We start from the raw sequence: 13,334 nt of genomic DNA, 5'->3' as shown, positions 1-13,334 counted from the left end.
GATGACGTGCACTCTTTAATTTAAAAAAATACCTTCCTGATAGTCATCTCTATATGTCACATCTACTCACCCGATTGCTCCTGTCCTCCTCGCACATCCGTACCCGTGCTGGTGGATTCATGCAATAATGCAGTCTATACCGCGCCGTCGGGCCCTCTCGATGCGTCACCTTTCTCACCTGTCACACACCTGCACTTTACATCTGCTACCGTAATGTCTGCAGGCAGTGCGCAGGCCCGCGGCAGCGAGGATCACATTTCTAGAAGCACTGGATGGACGAGCAAGCACCTCATTTAGGTTTTTTATGCACGGAAGTTTTTTTTGTTTGTTTTTTTGCCACACACACACGCAAAAAAACCCGTAACATTTAAATTAGTTACAAATAGAAAGTTTTAATATAATAACCCAACATTTTCATTATAGATTGCAAAAAACATAATTCTTATTATTTTTAAACATTATAATTAATTGTGAGGAACACCTCTGGTGGGAATTTGGATGCAGAGCTTAATAATAACTAATGATTAAACGCAGAGTGGCTATATACACAAGGAGAGTGAAATGAAGTGAATGATGAAGAAATGCAAAGTGAATCATGGGAAGCCCTTTAAAGCTTTGTCATAAAAGTATACTTTTAGAGAGGTGTCTGTCCCCCGAATCCAAAGTGGGAGCTGAAGGCTCTGCCCCCCACTCTACTTTTAAATGAACCATAAGTAGGTCTTCAGTCAGAGAGAGATAAAATTAAATGTTACTGTTGAGCTGAAATTATTTAGTCTTCTTGGCAAGTCCTCCAAAACAAAAACTAAAACATTTGTAGTTTCTAATGTGGCCCTTGGGAAAATTAATTCCCCCCTCATGATCTAAAAGCTACAGGGTCACCTTCTGTCTTGTGGTAAATAGACTGGTTCTTTCTATCGTGCTTTTCTACTCTACTTGACCAGACAAAGCTCTTTCTACAACATGTTCCATTCACACATGCACCTTTTTTATGCCTAAGTGCTTTCTATCTAACATTCACCCTCCAATGGGCACATGGGAGAGCAACTTGGGTTCCAGGATATTTGACATGCAGATTCCAGCAGCCAAAGATTGAACTACCAAGCTTCCAATTAGCAGATGCCCTGTTCTACCTAAGTAACTGCTAACTGTGTTCTTGCTTGCCTACTTGCAAACAGGCTCCAAGGCATTTGTGAGCAGCTCGAGTAAAGTAAAAGAAATAACATCTGATAGAGCACAAGATGAACCAGGCTGTCCTGTTTTGCCTTCTGTGACAATGGTGTGGACTGGTGATGTCAAGCTGCACAGGCTTTTTAACTCAGTGCCACAGAAGGAATTTTAATTTGTATCTTTTTACCTGGTTGACTTGACACATCCTACATAGTGTTTTCCCAAAAAAGAGACATTATAAAAGAGAGAGATGGCACTCATAGAAAGTAAGCCAGAAAATTCTTTGGGTAATTTATATCAGATTTCACTGTGCCCATCTTCTGATGGCTGCTTCCAGCAGGATAACATTTGGAATGTGATAGTTCACAGCATGGATAAATCTGCAGCAACTCTGTGATGCTATCATGTCAACAAGGATCAAAACCTTTGATGATGTTTCCAGCACCTTTTAATTTGTGCCATGCAGAATTAAGAGAGTAAGGAAGGCAGAAGTGGTCCATCCTAACAAGGTGTACCTAAGAAAGTGGCCAGGAAGTGTATTTTCTGGTGAGTGTTTGCTCATCCTGCCATCATTGCAGCAGTAAGTCAGCAGTCTGCATAAATATCAAGGACAAAAAGAAAAGGGAAAGTCTTATCTCTTGATAAATGCAAGAAGTTGTTTCTAGTACACGGTGAGCAGGGGCAGCTGCTTTACATATCAGCAAATGACCTTTGCCAACAATTCTTTACTTGGAAGGTTAAACTATTATTTAGTGTTGTATCCCCACAATCAGAAATTTCCTTAATTATAAAGACTAGGATGCATAAAAGGCACTGTGAATTTATTTGCACATGTTTTAGACTCACTGGCTGATATAAACTTATGGTTTTTCATAAGACACACAAGATTAAAGAGACTTGGAAGGATTTAGAACAAGGTAAGAAAATTAATAAATGAATCAATAAATAAATAAAAGTAGTAAATGCCTATGTTTTTTAAAAGAAATTCCTCAAGCTGACATTTGGCAGCAATTTTATTATGAATGAATATTCATCAGTGGACGAATGTTCATTAGTTCCTCAGTTTCTGCTGCACAATAAAGTCTGAACAAATACATTTTTGAGTGTTAGTGAATAAATGTGTTTTAACTGTTTAAAATAACAGGTGCAACTCACAAAAACCATTAAATGTAATTACAGTGAAAGTAAAGCATTCAAACACTTTGTGAGTTTACTTATGTGAGTCAGATCGTTACGAGAAAATAATAGAAAATATTTTCATTGAAACAAGGGAAAGAGAAAATGTGGGAATGACATCTCTAACTTGATAACCGGTCAGGTAAAACACTCACTCCTCGCCCTGTGCTTTTGGAGAGGACAGAAATAGAGGGTTCATTTCTTATTTAGCAGACAGCCGACAGACTGCCAAACCTGAGCTGGAAGTTGAATGCACTGAACGTAATTAAAGAGGTGGGGAGGAGGAGTCTTAAGCAGCTGCCAAATGACTGAAGCTGTCTCATATCAGAGCAATTCTGCAGTAAAGAGCATTGTGGTGCACTTACTTTGCCTTTTAAAGAAGAGTGCATTATGTGCTGATTTAATTCAGACCTCATTTTGTTCAACTGGAGTTTCGACTGTGCTTTTTGTATCTTTTTGTAGAAGCATGCACACATTTTCTAAAGTTAACTAATTTATTCATTTATTTAAGTCTCAAGCAGCTGCCGAGACGACCGGAGCTGTCTGGTGTCGGGGCAATTTGGAGACAAACTAAAAGGATTGTGGTACTTTTTGTATGATTTTGTTAAAGCATGGACCCATTTTTAAAATTAACTTATTTATTTATTTACATGAGGGTATAGATGCGTAACAAAAGCCATTAAAAAAAGACCGCTGGACAGAGGCCATGCCTTTTGTTTGACATCCAGGTAACAGTGAGTAATGTCGTGTCGTCAGCAAACTAGACCTGGTAATGATTCTTTTTTTAGCACCTCCACAATGCATGTCATCCAACAACAGTTCAAATGAAGGCGACTGCTACCCTCAGGTGTAGGTGAGGTACCACCTACAGCGGCCTGTGCCTGAGGGTAACAGTTGTTAGTGGTTGAAGTGAGTGAATGAGTTTGTTGTGGCTTTTATTATTCTTATTATACATATATCATCCATTAAAGACTAGTGAATAAGCTGCATATGAAAAAAACTGAGTAATATGTAAGTTCTGTTTTCGAAACCTTGACCTCAGCATTGTGACGCTCAGGAACATCCCGAGGTAGACCTGTCCTAACGCCTACCCTGCTTTATAATTTCCTAAATAAACAGCATGCTGTATTCAAGAAAGCTTGAAAGTATCGATTGAAACCATAAAGTCATCAGGAATGTTTTTACTGAGGTCACAGAGGGGCATTTTCCCCATGACTTATACAGAGCTGGACTTCTGCAGCCTCCACCCCTGCTGGCCGTTAAGAGGAATACATTTTTAAGGCACTACCTCATCGTCATCAGCACGTTTATTTTTATTTTTTTTATGTTTTGGGTTTTTGAACTTCCATCCAAAAAAATGAAGTTATAAAATCTGATGAGGAGTCCCAGATATTTTATCCCTGATGGTGTTGCGCCCTGTCGCTCTGAGCCAAAGGGTGAATAAAGGTTTGAGTCATTACATACGGCCATTCACGGTGACCTTCTTAACTGAGAACCAAAGAAGTCCTGTTGCCGTTACATAAATCTTGGATTTATTGTCTGTGGTGGTGTGCATTTGCTCAGAATTACTATTAAAAAACAAAAACAAAACAAATTTAACCACTACCATAAAGCGAGTCATACAACACGAAGACCATGTCGTCTTTCCCCAGCTGCTCATTTGTTATTTCAGCACTCTCTGTGATATAAAAAGGCTTGAGTTACTCTCATTAAAGTCTGTCCAGCACAGCCATGAATCACAGTCGGCAGGGAGCCTTCACCTTGTCTGACCTGCTGCCGCAGTGAGGGGAAGGAGCGCCGAGGTACAGACAGACCTCTCACGTCTGCAACCTTGCCGAGCTCTCCGCTGAGGTGAAGTTCACGGCGAGGACTGGAAATAGGATGAGGAGCTCATTAAAGTTCCAGTGCAGCGCGCAGAGGGACAGCGGTAGGATGTAAAGTAGAAGGAGATGTGTCAAATCTGCAAGTGACAGTATAATTCAAATGTAAATCAACTGTAATCTTAAGATTTACGAGTTCAAATGAGAGTTCTATTGAGGAAGTGTGTATGTATGGACAAAAGGTTCATCTGTGTTTGTGTGTGTGTGCATAAAGATTAGACAAATTCCCTCTTGGACAGCTACTAATAAAAATATTTTCTGGTATATATCTAACTCTACTTTAATGACATCAAAACAGTAAAAGAAAAACGAGTGGCATGCCAGTTATGTCATGAGGTGAAATCATGACTGGTGAAGCTAGGATGTTTGTAGATTGGACACCTTGTAAGAAGTGAACAAGACACCTTCATGAATATGTAATAAAGCTAAAGGCTAGCCAGCATAAATTAGATTAGAAACTGAGCAAAGATAACCAGCAGCGTGCTAATCTCTGCTTTTCCTCACACAACAACACACTGGAGAGTGTGTGACTGTGACTCTTTACAGATGTGACTTGATGTTTGTCCATTTAAAAAGCAGGCTGCCGGTTTAACTCCGGATTCAACATGAGTGAAATTATGCAACAAAGCCTGTGCGGAGTTCTCCTGTGACACCAAGAAGAGATAAAAATGAATGAAAAGTAAATGTGTGCTGGTGGTGCTCTAGGTGGTTTGGGGGAAGCTGAAACAGCTGTTAGTTAAAGTGCTTGCACATATTATTCAAATGCACTTGTTTTGGAAAGGATGGCTCTACCGATCCACCAGAAATCATCAACAGGCGTATAGTTTTTCTAAAACAGCAGGGGGCGCCAGACAACAGCTTATAAATACACCCAGAGCCTTAAAGGCCAAAAAGGTTTTTGTTCTTTTTAAGTCCACTTGATACTAAGTGATACTACTTAAAGTCACTCTGTGAGAAGACGATCTGATCCCAAACCAGCTTCTCCTGTTTGCTGTAGAAAAAGAAGTGACCACGTGGGCAGAGGTCGGTGTATGGGTGATGTGTTTACTTCTTGGGTATTGATTTAAAAAACAAAAAAACACAATGACGTTCTTGTTCAACAGGACTTCAGAGAAAACATCAGCAGTGATTTATAATGAATGAGATTCAAATAGCTGAAGTGATGAATTTAGAGGAAGAAGCACGTGAAGCAGGTCTCTGACAGCAGCCGAATGAGCTCTTTAGGAAGAGCTATATGACCGCTGGATGATGGAGCCACTGTGTCATGTGGGTGGAAGGTTTTCTGAGGTAAAGGAGCCATCCTTTGTTATTCAGCGACATGCTGGAACCCAACCTGTCAGGCTGCACAGGAGTATATATTGCAGGAGCTTGCGAGTGACAGCTAAAATACTAAAGAGATAAGTATCAAAGGCAAAATCAGAGCATTTTCTCTTTCCAAAGAAATGCAGAAAACGTTTGCACTTTTACAATGTGACAGACAATAACACACCACCATATAATGATGCCCACAATCTACTAGACAATAGAGCAGCGATTTAATATCCTTGTTAAAAGCCTTAAGTGAAGGTTATTATTTCAAAAAAGCCTTTATAATCCTTCATTTCATGCTCATTTTAGAAAACAGGAGCTGTGAGGTCACAGGGGAGAAAAAGCTGTTGGAACAGAGAGTGCACCGAGAGGATTTTAAGCCAAATCAATTAGCGTGACTTTATGCGTAACCTCCCTCAATGACTTGTGTGATGGAAAGTGGGGCGCTGGGAGAAAGGAAGCTGCGCAGGGTGGAGAGGTTAGAGAGTCGGGCGATTATCGTGAAGGGGCGCTTGGGATCGTGAACCAGAGGATCACGGAAGCAGAAGGAAGCAGGAGTCTAGGCACATGCGGTCACTCTGTGGAGCTGAACTAAGACACTGCACTTTATAGCTAAATGCAAACATTATCACATTGCTTCAGCATGTTTACAGCTCAGTGTTAGGCTGGTAACATGTACACATCTGCATTAAGCAAAGTACAACTCCAGTCAATACCAATGAGATTAGTTTTGCAGCTAGACCTATTAAGCAATAATCCTGTGAAGACCAAAAACGTAATGGAGAAAAGAATATGAAGAGTCGTTAGTCTATATAAAAGATGGATACACACTCACCAGCCTATATCAGCTACACCTGTTCAAATGCTTGTTAATACAATTATATAATCAGCCAATTACACGTAAGGGTGCTTGGTAGTCTGAATATCTAAGAAACTGCTGATCTACTGGGATTTTCCTGCACAACCATCTGCAGAGTTTTCTAATCACAGCAGTGGAATTGTGTTCATTTTATAGACAGTTTAACCTAAACCTTAAAAACAAAGCCAACAAAATAACTATCCTTGTTTTTTCTATATTGTGGGCACATCTTACTTTAAATAAGTTTTTTTTAGATATTTATTGATGTAATAATGACGCTGATAAACTATGTAAAGCAAAAATTTTGGAAATCATATTTAGTTGTATATTTTAGGTAAGTACAAAGAAGTCCAATCATACAGTTAATGTAAAATGCTATCTTTAGTCGCCCTTGATCTATGACATCATTAAACACTGATGTCAGTGGCTTACTGAACACACATTATGGACATTTTATAAATGAATAGAGTCACAAAAGCACAATAAAGCACGATGTGCTTCAGGGCAGCCTGCTGTCTGTGAGAATGACAAATATCTACTTTATGAGTGTCCCTGTTTTCTCAGTCAGATGCGACGCATGCTCGTTTATCGTTCATCTGAGTTTCTAGTTCCCTTTTTCTGATAACCACATAAAGTACATGCTCCAATTAATGTCACAGTTGCTAATAGATGCACTGAGATGATGCTGGCCAAAAAAGCCACATCCCAGGCTTTAGAAGAGTTGTGGGTGACTTCACAGTGGCTGTGTCTCATTTTAGCGTACCGGCGCTCATAAGAGTCCAATAGGTGTTGGAATATTTGAATCTGGATCAAAGTGGCGGATCGAGATTCAAGCTGCAAGCTGGGCTAAAAGAGGAAATCTGTGTTTCTCTGCTGCAATTAGCATTCCAACACCGGAGAGTGGTAGAAACTGTGGGAGTCTGGTTATTTTTATCTACTGTGGTCATTATTAAACACACACACGCACACACACACACACAAACACTGATCACCAGGAGACAGAATGCTGAAATGCTATAGAAGTCACTAATAAAAATCAATCAATAAAAAAAGTTTTGGCAGTTTCCTTACGTGACCTCCAAGTTTAATAAAGAGAGGAAGAGTGCAGAGTAATGGCTGACTGCACTGGCATAGGAGAAGAGAGATGACAGAGAGGGTGAGGGGAGTGTGCCTCGGTGACCCCCGCACAGCCTTCAACATATAGGAAGAAAATTACCATCAACCACCAGACAAATTCTTGTCAGTGGGGTCAGAAATCACAACACATTTTCTAAAGCATACTCAGAATATAAGAATAGTTTTAATGTTTTTCTTAGAACTGCATTTAACTGAAACCACTGCAGTTATACTGTATGAAAAGAGAGCGAGAGCAGTCATGTACCAGTGGTTGTTCAGACCTGTGTGCTATTTTTTCTTTCACTGTGATGACTAAAATTCATTTGTGACTTTTAAAATACTTCTCGAGAAGAAAAATGCCCCTGAGGTCTAATTGCGAGCTTTTCCAGGAGCACTCACTGCTTCTACCTGGATGGGCTGCATGGGTTTGTACTTCGATAATGTGATCATGTGATCACGTGAAACCTGAGTCAAAATCCACTCAACCTGAGAAAGCTGGAATTTTTCATGAGGATGATGATGATGAGGATGTTTGGGTTTTGGGGGAACATTGAGTTAAATAGGTTACTTTAAGGGATTTAGTACTTATTTGTAAATCATCAGAGACTCAAAAACAGAAGGAAAACAATCAAGTGAAATCATTTGTTCTTATTAAGAAGACACCTGGGTGGTTAAATCACCAAGCAGGTCTAGTATATTCATTAAAAATGACAAACAAATCAAACTCAGATATCAAACTTCATGTGTACACGCTCACTGGACACTTCTTTAGAGATTTTGGTCCATATCAACATGACAGCATCACGCAGTTGCTGTAGATTTGTCAGCTGCACATTCATGATGGGAATTTCTTGTGTCACCATATAAGGTGATTGAGATCTGGCAACTGTAGAGGACATTTGAGTACAGTCAACTCTGTTACGACCTGGCTCACCTGGCTTTGCTAAGGTGAGTAAGTTTAGAGCAGGGTCCCTTTTTTAGTCTCGTGGGATTCATAGATCAGGGTTAATAAAAAAAAAAACAAATTCCTGTGAAAATGTTCAGGTGCAAGGACTGGACTAAAAAATGAGTGAAAAAGTAGCCAACGTCCAGAGAAAACCTCTGAAAGACCTTCAGAAAACCTGGAGAAATATTGCTCAAGAACGCTTTGAAAGCTCACAGGAAAGTGTGGCTCCTTGGAAGCAAAATATAAAGAAATGAGGGGTGGCTTTGATTTTTGCACAGTACTGTATTACTCTACTATTCTTCTAATAGCATGGGATCCTGAAATGTGGAGCCTGGCTTATGTTTAGCATCTTCTGCATACTTCTTTTTATTAAATTTTTTAAAAAAGATTTTCTTTCACGTGATGTTGCCCGTGCTTCATTTCCTCTTTTCCACAGACTGTTTTTGTTTTGTTTAGTTTTTTTTGCACAAAGACAGAAGACTCTGTAACAGCTTGGCAGGGTCAATATGCTAATAATCCTCAATTCTGGAAAGGTCTATTGATCACACAGTAGCATATGTCTACATCAGATATTTGCATTAACAAGCAGTTGGGAGCTGTATTTAATAAAGTGGCCAATACAGGTGTGCTGAATATAAAGCAAATGGAGCATAAAGCAGATTGTGGCTAGAAATGCAATCCAGCAAAACAAAACAAAACAAAAACAAAAAAAAAACAGATTTAACCGTAAAACTGCAAAAAACTAAAGTTTATGAACAAAAAAAAGCTTTTACTGTTATATAAACATATGCATTTTACTTCATTTCACTTTTTTAGTACTTGTATTGGAATTTATATATATATGGGGTTTTTAGTGTGTATCACAGCTAACGAAAATGTTAACAACAATGTAGGTACAATTATATAGCTGATGGATTTCGGAGCCTTTTGGACGTAGAGATAAAGGAGAAGGAAAATGAGAAAGTGATAGACACTCACATAATTCTTTAGAGGATGAAGCTGGAGGCTCGGGACAGAGATGAGGGCAGTGCTTCTACTTCAAGGACAGCTAAAATGAGAGGGAGGAGCAAATATCTGTGTGTTTTTTTTCCCAGGAACCGCTTCAGTTCACACCAAAAAGAGCAAATACTAAAAATCATCTCCTAACAGCTTTGAAACAGAGAATATAATGACTGGGACAGGTTAAACAAAAATGCTGTATTTAAGGATAAATGTATCTTCAGCTGACTAGTCCAGCCTATTTCTAGTATTCAGAGTTCATATTTTCTTTTAAACCCCCACACAGAAAGGCTGAACAGCAGCACAGACCATATCACAGCATAATCTGACAAGCAGATTTTACTCTAAGGCCGTTCTTTTAGAGGTCAGAAGCTTGAAGGGAATCGATATTTGGCAAGTTACCTTTCGGTCCACCGCTTCATAGTCCAATCAGCCGAGCAGCTGTCCTGATGCACTTGATGGCTCCAGGCAAAGGACAGTGAGAGGATAGAAGCAGACAATAATCATGGCAATTCAGCCATGATGCACTGACAGGGTAATCTCCCCAGCGCCACTTGTAGATTCATATTTAGGTTTTAGTGAATATCTCACCAACCTTCGAACTTAGTGTACCCGAGAGAACTCACCCAGGCATGGGGAGAACATTCAAATGCCACACAGAAGTTCACAGAAAGTGTACAGGGTGGTTTCAGACCTAATAAAAAATCATCTGGTACTTGGCAGGTCTTAAAGTTAGTTAATACAACTTCAGATGACAAATATAAGCCAAAATGCAAAAATAGTGTGAAAAACTAAGTCCACCCTTACTGTTTTCATAGGAATTAAGAGGCTAAGTAGCTGCTAGGAGCTGCTAATCAAATGTACCTGATTAACTGATTATCAGCAGGGAGCGTTCACTTGTGCATTAACACAGAGCCAAAGATTAAAGACATCAACAATGATTTCAGAGAAACAATTGTTACTGCCCATCAATCTGATTTACTTTTGCAAAATTGCTTCTGAACAAACCACAAGACTTCTGGAATAATGTCCTTTAGACAGAGGAGGCCAAAATGGAGATGGTTGGCTATAATACCCGGCACAATGTTTGGTGAAAATCAAACATAGCATGTCCGCACACACACACCTCATATCAGCTGAAAAGCATGATAATTGAGGGATGATGATTTATGTTTGTTTTGCATCCACAGAAGCTGAGCATGTTGCACTCACTGAGTCTACTATGACATTCTTGGTATGCCAGAGTACTCTGGAGTCATATGTGAGACCAACGTAGGTCAAGTGTCTGGTGTTGGTCTCACATATGACTCCAGAGTACTCTGGAGTCATATGTGAGACCAACACCAGACACTTGACCTACATTGCCCAAATTCCAGACCCCAGCCAGAATGAAATGCTGCGTCTGGACCTTAAGAGAGCTGCGCATATATGAATGCCACAAACCTGAACCTCAGCTTTTCATCTAGTTTGAAACTTTTTGGGGAGAGCTGGAATATAAATGTGCTCATCTCTAAAGCACTTTGGGCCAGCTTCTGTTACTTAAATATGCTCTAGGCTATACATAAAATAGACATGGCAGACCAAACGAATTTTTAGACAATTTTCATAGTGCGTGTTGGAGATATACCTTTTTTTAATTTACAAAATAATTATTTATTTAACACAATTCTTTGGGCTGCACACTGAACTTAGACGATAGACACAAAAAGTCAGTTCTAACATGCTAGTATCAATCCAAAACCAATACCAGCGTTGGTATCACTAGTATCAATATTTGGATTGATCATCTACCTCTCTAATTCTCCTGCATTTTGCCCAAGGCTTCTTTGGCAGGCACACTGCAGGAGTCAGGAATCGGTCCACTGACCTTCCACATGGCAAACATCAGGTTCCACCAACAGAGGAACAGCTGCTCAGGTAATCCTGTGTCTTTTGGTCTTTTCGGTAAGTGTACAGATTATGATGAGAACAGACCAGCTTTAGGGTTATCAGAAAGCCAAGAGAGGTTCCTTCTCCTTTGGGGACATCCTCCTTCTAACCCAGGCTTGATGCTTTTAAAGTCTGAGGGACAAACAGATGTGCATGCATACACACAAATGCAACCCCCACCTATGTGGCACAGACCATTCTCCCACAAGCACAGACAGTTTGCTCATCTAAAATAACCGAAGAGACATATCAAACAAGACATTAATACCCTCGTGAAAATCAACACTGGGGCCCAGCAGCAATAAACTGGTCAGCAGGTTCGGTCTGCAGTGCCATACGAGTGTGGAACCTGCAGACTCTCCTTCAGCTCCTACTGTTTCTGTTACAGCAGAGGTGGCCAGAACCAGGTGAATGGACCCAAATGCAGACACAAAACAGAAGCATTGGTTTAAATGTTAACAGAGGTTTATTTACAGAACATGATGTAAACGTGAGAGACTAACACAGTGAACTATGATGAGAACAATAGGGTTGAGACATGAGCTGTGACCTATGAGATGGCAACATGAGCTATAAACCTAAAGAACAAAAACATGAACTATGAACTATGATCATGGCTTGGGCAGTGAAGGTCAGTGGTACTGGAACACAGAGAGATAAATGTCAGTGAGGGCGGCGATCGGTCAGGTAAATCTGAGTAAGCAAACTTAGAGCGTCTTACAGGTTTTGCAGGTGGAGGCTGGCGTGAGGGGAAGGAAGTCGAAGCGGTCCGGGTGAGTGTCCAGAAGCCGGGAGTCCAGAAGGAGTGTTTTCCGTGAATCCTTTAATTGTGGCAGGGAGGCAGGCAGGTGAAACAGATATCCAACAGAGTTTGGCCTGTGACTGTGAACACCAGTGTCAGAAGTGATGAGTATTGCCAAGAGTTTGTTTATCAGATTTTAAATGGTTACAAAGCAATTTCTAGGCTTTGGGACTCCATTAAGAGCCATTATCCACAAACGGAAAAAAAACTTAGAAAATGCCGAACTTCAGAGGAGTGGCAGGCCTACCAAATTACTCCAAGCATGTTTGAGAGACTCATCCAGATCACAAAAGAACCCAGAACAACGTCTAAAGACCTACAAGCCTCACAGTTTGCAAACTTTCGAAAACCCGACACTGTCTGTGCTGTAAGCAGTGAAGATGTGTTAAAAAAAGAAGAAGAAAAAGGATCCTGGTGTACGCACAGCACTCAAGTCCTCACAGGTGCACTGTGGGAACTATGACAGCTGCCTTAGTTCCATATATGTGTGTGTTTGTCTGTATGCACTGAGCAGGATTTGTTCAAAGACAACAAATGTCCTTTACATCCTAGTGTCAATTGTGTGGTGGTTTATTTGTTCTGCATTTACCATTGCAAATTCACAATGACTGACAATGAAAGTCCAGCTGACTGCCTGAGACCAAAAAGAGAAAAAGATAAGAGAGAGACAGCACAGGGATTAAACTTAGCAGCTGTTGATTTCGATCTGGCGCTCTAGAGCACGGCTGGGAATTTGAAATTGAAGTTAAAGCAGCAACAACTGATTATGCTGCTCACTGGATACTTAGATTTGATTGCACAGAAAAAAATTAGAATTAATTTTGTCCTTTAGGCTAAGGTTTAGTTTTGTTTGTTAGATTCACCTATTCAACTGCTCACTAACACAAATATCTAATCAGGAAAGGAACACTTTCAACAACCAATGTATGCAGAAGACAATATATGAACGCATGAATGAATGAAGTTGTACCTAATAAAGTATCTGTGTGGCTTTGAATGGATCTTATGAGAACAATGAAAGGGAAGAAAAACTGTAAAATATGGGCCAAAAAAACTAAATGCTGAGCTGAAATAGGCCAAATAACCCTAAGAGCTGAAACGAACGATATCACTACCAGCATGTTAGTGATGTTTCACATTACACACAGTTAT

The sequence above is a fragment of the Pelmatolapia mariae genome, linkage group LG4 (assembly GCF_036321145.2).
Source record: "Pelmatolapia mariae isolate MD_Pm_ZW linkage group LG4, Pm_UMD_F_2, whole genome shotgun sequence".
NCBI classification, from domain to species: Eukaryota; Metazoa; Chordata; class Actinopteri; order Cichliformes; family Cichlidae; genus Pelmatolapia; species Pelmatolapia mariae.
This window is presented reverse-complemented; position numbering follows the sequence as displayed.